The sequence below is a fragment of the Ascaphus truei genome, chromosome 2 (assembly GCF_040206685.1).
Source record: "Ascaphus truei isolate aAscTru1 chromosome 2, aAscTru1.hap1, whole genome shotgun sequence".
NCBI classification, from domain to species: Eukaryota; Metazoa; Chordata; class Amphibia; order Anura; family Ascaphidae; genus Ascaphus; species Ascaphus truei.
Window position 1 is genome coordinate 84067775 of NC_134484.1, and position 10577 is coordinate 84078351.

Here is a 10577-nt window from a genome sequence, read left to right on the forward strand (position 1 = left end):
GTTTAACTTAAAAGCAACACGTACTGCCATGCTGAAGGGTTTTCTTTCTGTTACGTTTATGGTTTGCTGCAATTCATGTGGCCTAACCACATGGTAACACCAGGGGTGAGTAAACTTTGTGCGCTGCGCCCCCATGCCTGCCAGAACCTGTGCTCGCTCCCCATCATACCTAAAATCCGGTGTCAAATGACGTACGGGGTCATGTGACCCTCGGTGTCATTTGACGCGTGTTGCCAGGGTGACGCGTCACTCAAGACAAGGTAGGAGACACTGCCGTGGCCACCCGCGTTCCCCTGGCACTTAATTTAAATGTCGTGGGGAAGAGCGTGGGGCCTCTGCAGCTGCTGCCCACCCCCAGAAAAATCTTGTGCCCATCCCCACATTGCGCACCCCTGATCTACACCACTGCACTTGTGACTTCACACAGTGTTTTTTTATATTTGCATCACCTAGGCATATAGTGGCTTCCTGAGCAGGCATATTATTTAGGTGCCATGTATCTGGGTCTGCCATCTCGGATGTCTATAATATCAAGAATACAAGCACACTACGACTCAATTAAAATAATCAATACCATTATTGTGCAAATGACTTGGCAGTGTGATTTGTATAATTATTTTTGCCAGGTTCCTGGGAGTTGAAAGGAATCTCACTGTATATAGAGTATGTTTTAGTTAAATGTGAAACTTTGTGTAGGGATGTATGGTCACCTTTTCATTATTTTACAGTGAGAGAATGTGTCCCTTATTTCAAATGGGGCCACATTTTTGTAGGGTGCGGTGTGTCCTAACCAATACAGGTGATGTGTTTTTGACACCTTGAGAGGTCCCTTGAATAGGGCCTGAAAGTATCATAAGGGAGTTGCTTCAAATACAAGTCCCACAACCACACCTGCATCGAAGTTAGGGACTAGGAGGGTGCTGCATAGGGTGACAGGATGTAGATCCTTGAATGAGTATGTGCCCCTGCGAAAGGGTCCTGGTAGGATGCTGCTATTCAAGGCATTGAGGATTTATCCATGGATGTAAAAGGTGAAGAGCAATGTGCCTCTCTGGGATGCTGCTTGAGCACCCAGAGCAAGTGTGTATGCTGTTCTATGTAAATAAAGAAACCGTTTGTGAGAGAAGTTCCTGGTGCTTTCCATTATCATCACGTTACAAATCCAGCCAGCCCGGATGCCAGCAACCATGTTTGTGTATTGTATGTTTTGTTACCATTGTTTTCAGTTAAGGAACGTGCCATATATAGTTGCCGACCATAGCACTGGCCCAAGATTGTTCTCATGCTGAAAGATGAATAAACGTGCTTAACATCCGTTCTCAGAGTAGTAGCTCGGGAGTATAATTGGTTCGGCCTCACCGGAAAGTTCTTTGTAAACTCCTGATCCAATACGTGTGGACTAGGCATACTGTACCCAATAACGAGATACTCATCCCAGAGAGAACTGTGCCTATCCCCAACAGGGGCCCACCCCACATGGGACCCTAGGGAAGCTATGCAGGAGATTGCAAATCTAGACAAATATTAATGGAAATTGGCCTAAGTACCTCCCCCAGCATAGGAGTGAGAGCTGCCAGAGGAAGAAGCCCCAAGTATCAATATTGTTTGCCACCAATCAATGTCTAAAGAGAAATCTGTCTGTACGTACAGCATTATCAACGGCTGTGAATAAAGCTCTTGTTTGTACTGTAAAAGTTCCTACGCCCATCATTGTTCTATCTGCATAAACACGCTCAGCCTGCACAGACCCAGTACCCTGAATAGGTATGAGAGACTGAGCATTGCCATGTATATAGTTCAACTCTGTAAACTCCTTTTCGCGTTGGGCAAGGAGGGTTACATAAACTTATTGATCTCATCCTCCCTCTCCCCGCACGAAAAGTAATTTGATAATTAAACAGCTCCTCCAATACTTCAAGTGCTGAAAATATGAATTGCTTTGTCATTTCAAAATCTCTTGTGCCTCTTAGGGCTGTTCTATACAGCATGCGGCCGCGCGTTCCTATGCGAACGCGCGTGCACGTGCCGCATGCGTTTCATGTATATAGAGCCGGGAGCTGCAGGTTAGTGTGTATGTGTGAGTATATGTGGGTGCATGGGTTGTGTGAGTGAAAGTAAGTCCTAGATAAAGTTTTTATTTATTTTTTTCCTTTAAAAAAAAAAAATCTAATAAATATTTTTTTTTTTTTTTTTACAATCCTTGACCCACACATACACACACATCCATACAAACACACATCCATGCATACATCCATACAAACACACATCCATGCATACATCCATACAAACACACATCCATGCATACATCCATACAAACACACATCCATGCATACATCCATACAAACACATCCACGCATACATCCATACAAACACACATCCATGCATACATCCATACAAACACACATCCATGCATACATCCATACAAACACACATCCATGCATACATCCATACAAACACACATCCATGCATACATCCATACAAACACACATCCATGCATACATCCATACAAACACATCCACGCATACATCCATACAAACACACATCCATGCATACATCCATACAAACACATCCACGCATACATCCATACAAACACATCCACGCATATATCCATACAAACACACATCCATGCATATATCCATACAAACACATCCACGCATACATCCATACAAACACACATCCATGCATACATCCATACAAACACATCCACGCATACATCCATACAAACACATCCACGCATACATCCATACAAACACATCCACGCATACATCCATACAAACACACATCCACACATACATCCATACAAACACACATCCACGCATATATCCATACAAACACACATCCATGCATACATCCATACAAACACACATCCACGCATACATCCATACAAACACATCCACGCATATATCCATACAAACACACATCCACGCATACATCCATACAAACACATCCACGCATATATCCATACAAACACACATCCACACATCCACACATACATACATTTGAGCCCAGGTAGCGGCACGAAAAGATTAATTTCTTCATCTTCGCCGATGTCTGTCGGCTCCCCTCTCCCTGCCGTGTGCGCGCGGCCCTTCTATAGAAAGGCTGACTAACGTCAGCCAACTGAAATCCCGCACGCGCGGCGCTATAGAACGTGCCTTAATTGGCAGCTTCTGTTGTCTTCATGTATTACACACATTTTAAATTGGATTTGTCTCTTGCAAGTGAATATGATGCTTTTCTTTGTTGCTTGACTTTGCATGCCAGGAAAAGCACCTAACTCATGCGGTCTTTTGTAGCTTTATTGTATACTGTATAATATTACTTCTTTTTCATATGCTCGTGGTATTTTTAGGTGGTTTTTATCCTAGATCTGTTTGCATTGTTTCTGTTTTGCAATGTCCATTCTTGGTTAGACAATCAACTGATGCGAGTAAGAGAATACTTGTTAATCCAGATTCCGAAACTGGTGCTTAATATGCCATTAAGCACTGGCATAAAAGAGCTTTAAAAAAAAAAAGAAAAATTATTATTTTTTTTTTACACAATTCGTTCAGTCAGACCATGCTTATTACATACTGTAGCGTGAAGTTATTCATTTATTTTTTTCTTTCAGAAAAATATTGTAAAATATTTGCACTAAATGACTGCCAGTGCAAAGTTTCTAAATAGTAACAGACAACCCCAGTCACAGCTATAGGAGGCAGTATGTATTTTATATTGTGTAGATGTTTGCTTTAGAGCTTTCACACCTCATTTTGAAGTGTTAGACATCTAATATGAAACAAATTGTGAAAAATATGTTTATATGGTTGGGTTTATTAACGTAATTAAACTTCCAATATAAGCTGTGAAGTGGGACCTCAGCTCTGTTGAACCAATTTTATTATTTGTAGGGCAGCAGCATTTTCTACAACACCGTATGAAAGACCATAACAAGCAAAACAAACAGGTTAACAAATAATTACACACAGTCGGTCTGGAGGTCACTGCCCCATAGGACATATAATGAATAGCATGTGGAAAAGCATGACGTTCTAGTGATAGATAAGAGGAAGAGTACTATTTATTATTTATTTATTTATAAAATATTTTACCAGGAAGTAATACATTGAGAGTTACCTCTCGTTTTCAAGTATGTCCTGGGCACAGAGTTAAGACAAATAATACATGTTTACAAATACAGTTACATAATGAGCAGGGTATACATTATATACAAGATATTGCATGCACAGTTAAAGATCATTTATATTATGGGCGAATGAAACAGTTACAGACCAGATTAAAATGTGTGACAGCCTTAGATTTGAAAGAACTTAGACTGGTGGTGGATTTAAGAGTCTCTGGTAGGTTGTTCCAGTTTTGGAGTGCACGGTAAGAGAAGGAGCGTCCGGATACTTTGTTGAGCCTTGGGACCATGAACAGTCTTTTGGAGTCTGATCTCAGGTGATAAGTGCTGCGTGTGGTAGGTGTGAGGAGCTTGTTCAGGTAGCTGGGTAGCTTGCCCATAAAGAATTTGAAGGCAAGACAGGAAAGGTGAACTTTGCGCCTAGACTCTAGTGATGACCAATCTAGTTCTTTGAGCATTTCGCAGTGATGTGTGTTATAGTTGCATTGGAGAACAAAACGACAAATTGAATTGTAGAGGCTGTTAAGTTTGCTACGGTGGGTTTGAGGTGCCGTGCCATATACTATGTCTCCATAGTCAATAATTGGCATTAGCATCTGCTGTGCGATACGTGTTCTGACCAGGAGACTTAGGGAGGATTTGTTCCTGTAAAGTACCCCTAGTTTGGCATAGGTCTTGGTTGTCAGGGTATCGATGTGCATCCCGAATGTTAAGTGGGAGTCAAACAATATGCCCAGGTATTTAAAACTAGTAACAGGAGTTAGGGTGGTGTTAGTGTTGGTTCTAATCTGGAGCTCAGTCGCTGGAAGCTTTAAAAATTTAGTCTTGGTCCCAAACACCATTGTTACAGTCTTGTCAGTGTTTAAAAACAGTTTGTTTTGGGAAATCCAGTTTTCGAGTCTCAAAAAGTCAGACTGAAGTATGTGTTGAAGGTCAGAGAAGCTATGGCTGTGTGCATATAGGATTGTGTCATCTGCATACATGTGTATTGAGGCTTCCTGACAAGCTGTGGGAAGATCGTTGATGAACACTGAGAAGAGTAGGGGCCCCAGAACAGAGCCTTGCGGGACGCCACAGGTGATATCCAGGGGGTTAGAGTTAGAGCCAGAGATGGACACATGTTGGGATCTACCTGATAGGTAGGACTGAAACCAGTTTAAAGCATGCTTCCCTATTCCAGAGCTCTGGAGTTTGTTGAGCAGGATAGCATGATCAACAGTATCAAAAGCCTTTGCAAAATCTAGGAATACTGCACCAGTGAGTTGTCCCCGTTCTATTCCACACTGGATTTCATTGCACACTTTTAGCAGGGTAGTTACGGTAGAGTGTTTTGGGGCGAAAACCAGATTGGAATTGGCTAGGGAAATTTGTCTTGTTTATAGTAATCGCTTAATTGGGAGTGGACACATTTTTCCATGACTTTGGATAGGATTGGGAGAAGGGAGATTGGTCTGTAGTTTGAGACAGTGTTTTTGTCCCCACTTTTGAAGATTGGGACAGCTCTGGCAGATTTCCAGGTCTTAGGGATATGGCCTGCAGACAGGATAGAGTTGACTATGGAAGCAATTGGTTTGGCAATTGCTGGGGCACCAAGTCTTAGGAACCTAGATTGTAGTAAGTCAGGTCCACATTGGCTGCTTGTGTAATCTGTTCGGATACTGGGCCGAATTGAAAATTGTGGGCAATGTTGGGAGGGGGTGGGGCTATAGGGTTACTCCCAGGATTAGATTCAGGTTTGTGGTTTGTGTTGCGTTTTGCTAATAAGTTAGTAGCACACCCCACAAAGTAATCATTGAATGCATTTGAAATGTCAGTGGGGTTTGTCAGAGTAATATCACCCTTGGTGATATTACTTGAGTGTTGATGGTTAGAAGGCTGGAATATGTTGTTGATAACCTTCCAGAAGTTAGCTGGGTTTGATTTGTTCTGGAGGAGATTGTCCGAGTAATATTGTGCTTTTGCATGCCTTGTTTGCCTTGTGCACCTGTTCCGCAGGCATCTGTAGTGATTGAGATCCTTGGTAGTGCCAGTTATTGTGTGGCTTTTCCACAAGGCATCCCTGAACTGGTAGAGTGCTATAAGGTCAGGTGTAACCCATGGAAGGTGGGCACCCCGTACCCTTATTCTGCGTAGTGGAGCATGGGTATCAAAGAGTTTTAAGAACTCGGATTGGAAATAGTCGAGCGCAGAATCAGGGTCAGGAATTAAATCGATTCTGTGCCAAGGGCAGTTGGTAAGGTCAGCCAGAAACTGTTGTGGGTTAAAGTTTCTAAATGTTCTAGTGAGGAGAACTTTAGGGCTTGATTGGGGCGGTTTAATTTTCCTTACACAGTATACTATTGCATGGTCACTGAAAATGTCAGGAAGGATGCCAGAGGATTAGATTCTGCTGGGATTTGAGGAGAGAATCCAGTCAAGCAAGGAATGGTTGTGCGATTTCAGGTTTGTTCGTGTGGGTTGGGAAATGAGTTGCGATAGGTTAAGCGACTTGATTTGTGTGTGGATTTTGTGTTTTTTTGGGTCAAGCCAATTGAAGTTGAAATCCCCAAGAACTAGCAGCTCACTCTTCTCATTCAGAGAGGAAATGGAGCCAAGAAACTGGGTGATATCAGTCAGAGATTGTAGGGGGGCGGTAGATGCCAGCAATCAGGACGGGCTTAGAGAAGGGGAGGCAGATTCTGTCAACTAGGATTTCAAAAGAGGTTGGTCTTGGGGGGCAATTTAACAGTGTAAATTGTAAGGTGTCTGCAATATAAAATAACACCCCTCCTCCTCTCTTTGACCTATCTCTCCTAAAAATGGAGTATCCCTGAATGGCAATATGTGCATCAGGAGTTTTAGGGGTTAGCCATGTTTCTGTAAGAACGATGGCTTTTGGTTTATGCATAAGGCACCATGCCCTTAGTTCATCCAGTTTGGGCAGCAGACTCCGGATATTTATATGGGCGAGAGATAGCCCTTTTTGGAATTTGAAGGGGGTATTCTCAGGGGTATGGGACAGAGTTGAAGTGGGAGGACCTGGATTAGGTTCAATATCACCTGCTAAAGAGAGTAATAGTATGAGTAGAAATTTGAGTAGTTGTTTGCAAGTTGTTACTTTATGATGTTTGCCATTTGAGTGTGCAGTGGTTGGAGTGCTGGTTTTCAGGGTTCTCCACCAACATTCAGTAGATAGTGCAAGGCATTTGAGTAATCCAGGGTGTATGGTGATGTTGGGCATGGGCCAGGAGGGAGGCGTTTGTAGTGGATAGAGAGAATAACATTTCAATGAGGCCATGAGAAAGAACAAAGTGGAGGTAAAAAGCAGGTTCATTATGCCAGAGGTAGGCAGTGCTGCATGGAGCTGTTGTGAGCCGTGTGTGTGTGTGTGTGTGTGTGTGTGTGCGCGCAGACTAAACAGCAGGGATCATAGTGTGGTCTGAATAACTCACCGTTTGTTGCCATGTGTAGAAGAGTTTGCAGAAGGATGCAGTCACCTCTAGTCAAACTATAGTCTAACTATATTTCTCACTTAAAAGTTCACTTTAAGTGCCTCACTATCTAATGGGGGTGCAGGGAATGTGTCTTTTCGTAAGGGCAACAACTCCAGTGAAGGTGGACAGGGATGTCTTGTTAGCTTGGCCATTAGCCATATTATTGGTTCTGCATGTGGGGGGGGGGGGGGTAAATGATATGGAATCCAAACTGATGAGGGAGTGGAGGGCATATAAAAGAGAAGCAAAAAACAGACCATAAAGTAGTATTGTTGGTGTCAATCTGAATGTCAAAAATAGAAAGCTTCAAAGGTTATGCTCATTCACTGGAATGTACCAATTTGCATATCACTATCAGTGGCTAACTCGAATGAGTAGTGTGATGAGGTGGATTATCTCAGATAAAGAGAACACAATCACCAAATATATGCACCAAAACTTGTGACCGTATAAAACGAGCCTCTCAAATGCAAACTTGCATTGTGACTGATATTTTCAAGCAATATGAGTAAAAAACAGTTTCTTTGGGAAGTGGCACAAGGTAATGGGAAAAAAAGGCACTGGTACTCAGGAAACAAGGAAAAATAAATGATGTCCAAGAGAGCATGTACCCATAAAAATTAATAATTTAATGGATCATGCAAAAAACAGCTACATTACGTGGCACACAGACCCCCACCAACGCGTTTCAAGTGTAAGCTCTTTCTCAAGGTGACTATCAAATGTACTCACCAGTCTGTTTAAATGCCCATGAGCTGCGCAGCTGTCCACTCGCCGTTCACTTCCTGAAACCCTCAGGAGTGATGCGAACGTGATGACGTCAGCGCGTACCGTGGAACATACGAAACATTACAACTTTATTGATGAAAGACATTAAAACAATTGCAATGGAACAAACACAAATTAGAATACTTGGTATGACTTTCAAAAATGGAAAAACAAAGAAAAAAGGAAATATTTAAAAAGAAACATAAATTATTGAATATCTCTACTAAAAGAAAGAAAATACCTAACAATAAGACGGACAAATTAACTCATGGATAAATGCATATAGGCCTATAATAGTGCGAAATAATGACCGCTCTAAATACATACACATATGTATAAAATGTCAACATCTATTGAAAAAAGGAAAAATCGTCTAATGAGCTGTAAAGAGACTGAGAATGTAGTTACTGAGGCTGACTAATGTATTCAATAATATAAAAAACAGAATAAATGTATAAATTAATCATAGTTGTTATAATGAAATATTATATGTTAATTAATTAATATACTACTAGTATTGAGAACCATATGCTTGAACAGTATACTTAGGGAATTCATATTTAGATTCAATATCCACACCATATAGGTATTGATAGAACTAAAACTATAACACACAAGGGATGAATATAGATGAGGACAATGTACAGAATAGGGAAAGTTGATCTAGAAATTAAATGAGAATGTGTGGACCCCAATAAGATATAGATATAGAATTTGAGTAGTAGTCCAACTATCTCATGTGATAAACAAATTATCTATAATCATAAACCTCCCTTCTCCAGACTGAACCTGCATAACATGCAGGACAACCCCCAAATCATAAGGCAACAAATTCAACAACAATGGCAACGGAACACACAATTATTAATCAATGAAGATATGGTGCCAAATCCCAATCAGAGTTGCGGCCATAGGGTATTTTGGTCTTAAGTGTAAAAATCCAGTAAAGTTCTCGTTTATCTAGAAGTTCCACCCTATTGCCCCCTCTGATGGGATTTGGCACATGCTCTATCCCCATATAAGAAAATGTATCAATGCTTCCTAATCTGCAGTTGGTAAAATGTTGTGCCACTGGGTGAACAAGATCTCCCCTTTTGATAAGTCTCATATGTTCCCTAATACGAGCTTTCAGGGCACGAGTGGTGCGGCCCACATACTGTTTACCTCATCTGCAATTTAAAATATAAATCGTGAATGTAGTATCACAGTTGATGAATGATGTAATAGGGAACTTGCACCTAGAGACAAACGATGTGAATGATGAATCAGGCAACATATATTTGCATGAGATACACTTAAGACATTTGAAGCTGCCCTTAGGTAACGTCTAGTATTAATGTTTTGTTTGTTTGCTTGGAAAAAGACTCAAGGAGACTGAATTGGCAATGGTTCTGGCTTTCTTAAAAACGAACTGGGGACCCTCCGCATAGACGTGTTTCAGAAGAGGATCCCCCGGAAGTATCTCCCAATGTTTTTTAATAATGTGTTTGCTTTGACCAACTTGAGTATTGTATTGAGTGATGAATAAAGGATAATTAATACCCTTATTGTTGTGTTTGGGGGATTTTTTCCTTTGTTTAACCAATAATTCTTCCCTGCTAATTTTATTAACTTCCTCTAATGATTTTTCCATATCTGTGGGTGAGTAGCCCCTATCTTGGAACCTGGTAAGAAGTTCATGGGATTGTTTGATAAAATCCTTATTGTTGGAACAAATTCTTTTTAATCTTATCAATTGACCCTTCGGAAGGTTTCTCAGAAGGGACTTGGGATGGCAGCTGTCAGCTCTTAAAAAGGTGTTGCGTGAATTAGGTTTCCTATAGACATCTGAACTAATAAACATATTAATGTCAATAAATAATAATACGTCCAGATAATGTATGTGATGAAAATGATGTGAGTGAATTGCAGGTTTAAATTGTTGTCATTAAGGTATTCTATAAATAATAAAAGTTAATATACATCCCCGTGCCAAATAATAATAAGGTGATCTAAATATCGTTTATAAAAAGTTATATACTGTCGATAGGGGTTTCTATCACCAAACACGTGGTCCGACTCCCACAAACCTAAAAATAGGTTTGCATACGAGGGGGGCAAAACTAGTGCCCATAGCGGTTCCACGTGTTTGGAGATAGAAAGCCCCATCAAACATAAAGTAGTTATGAGTGAGTAGAAAGTGAATGCAATCTAATATAAAAGTGCTCTGT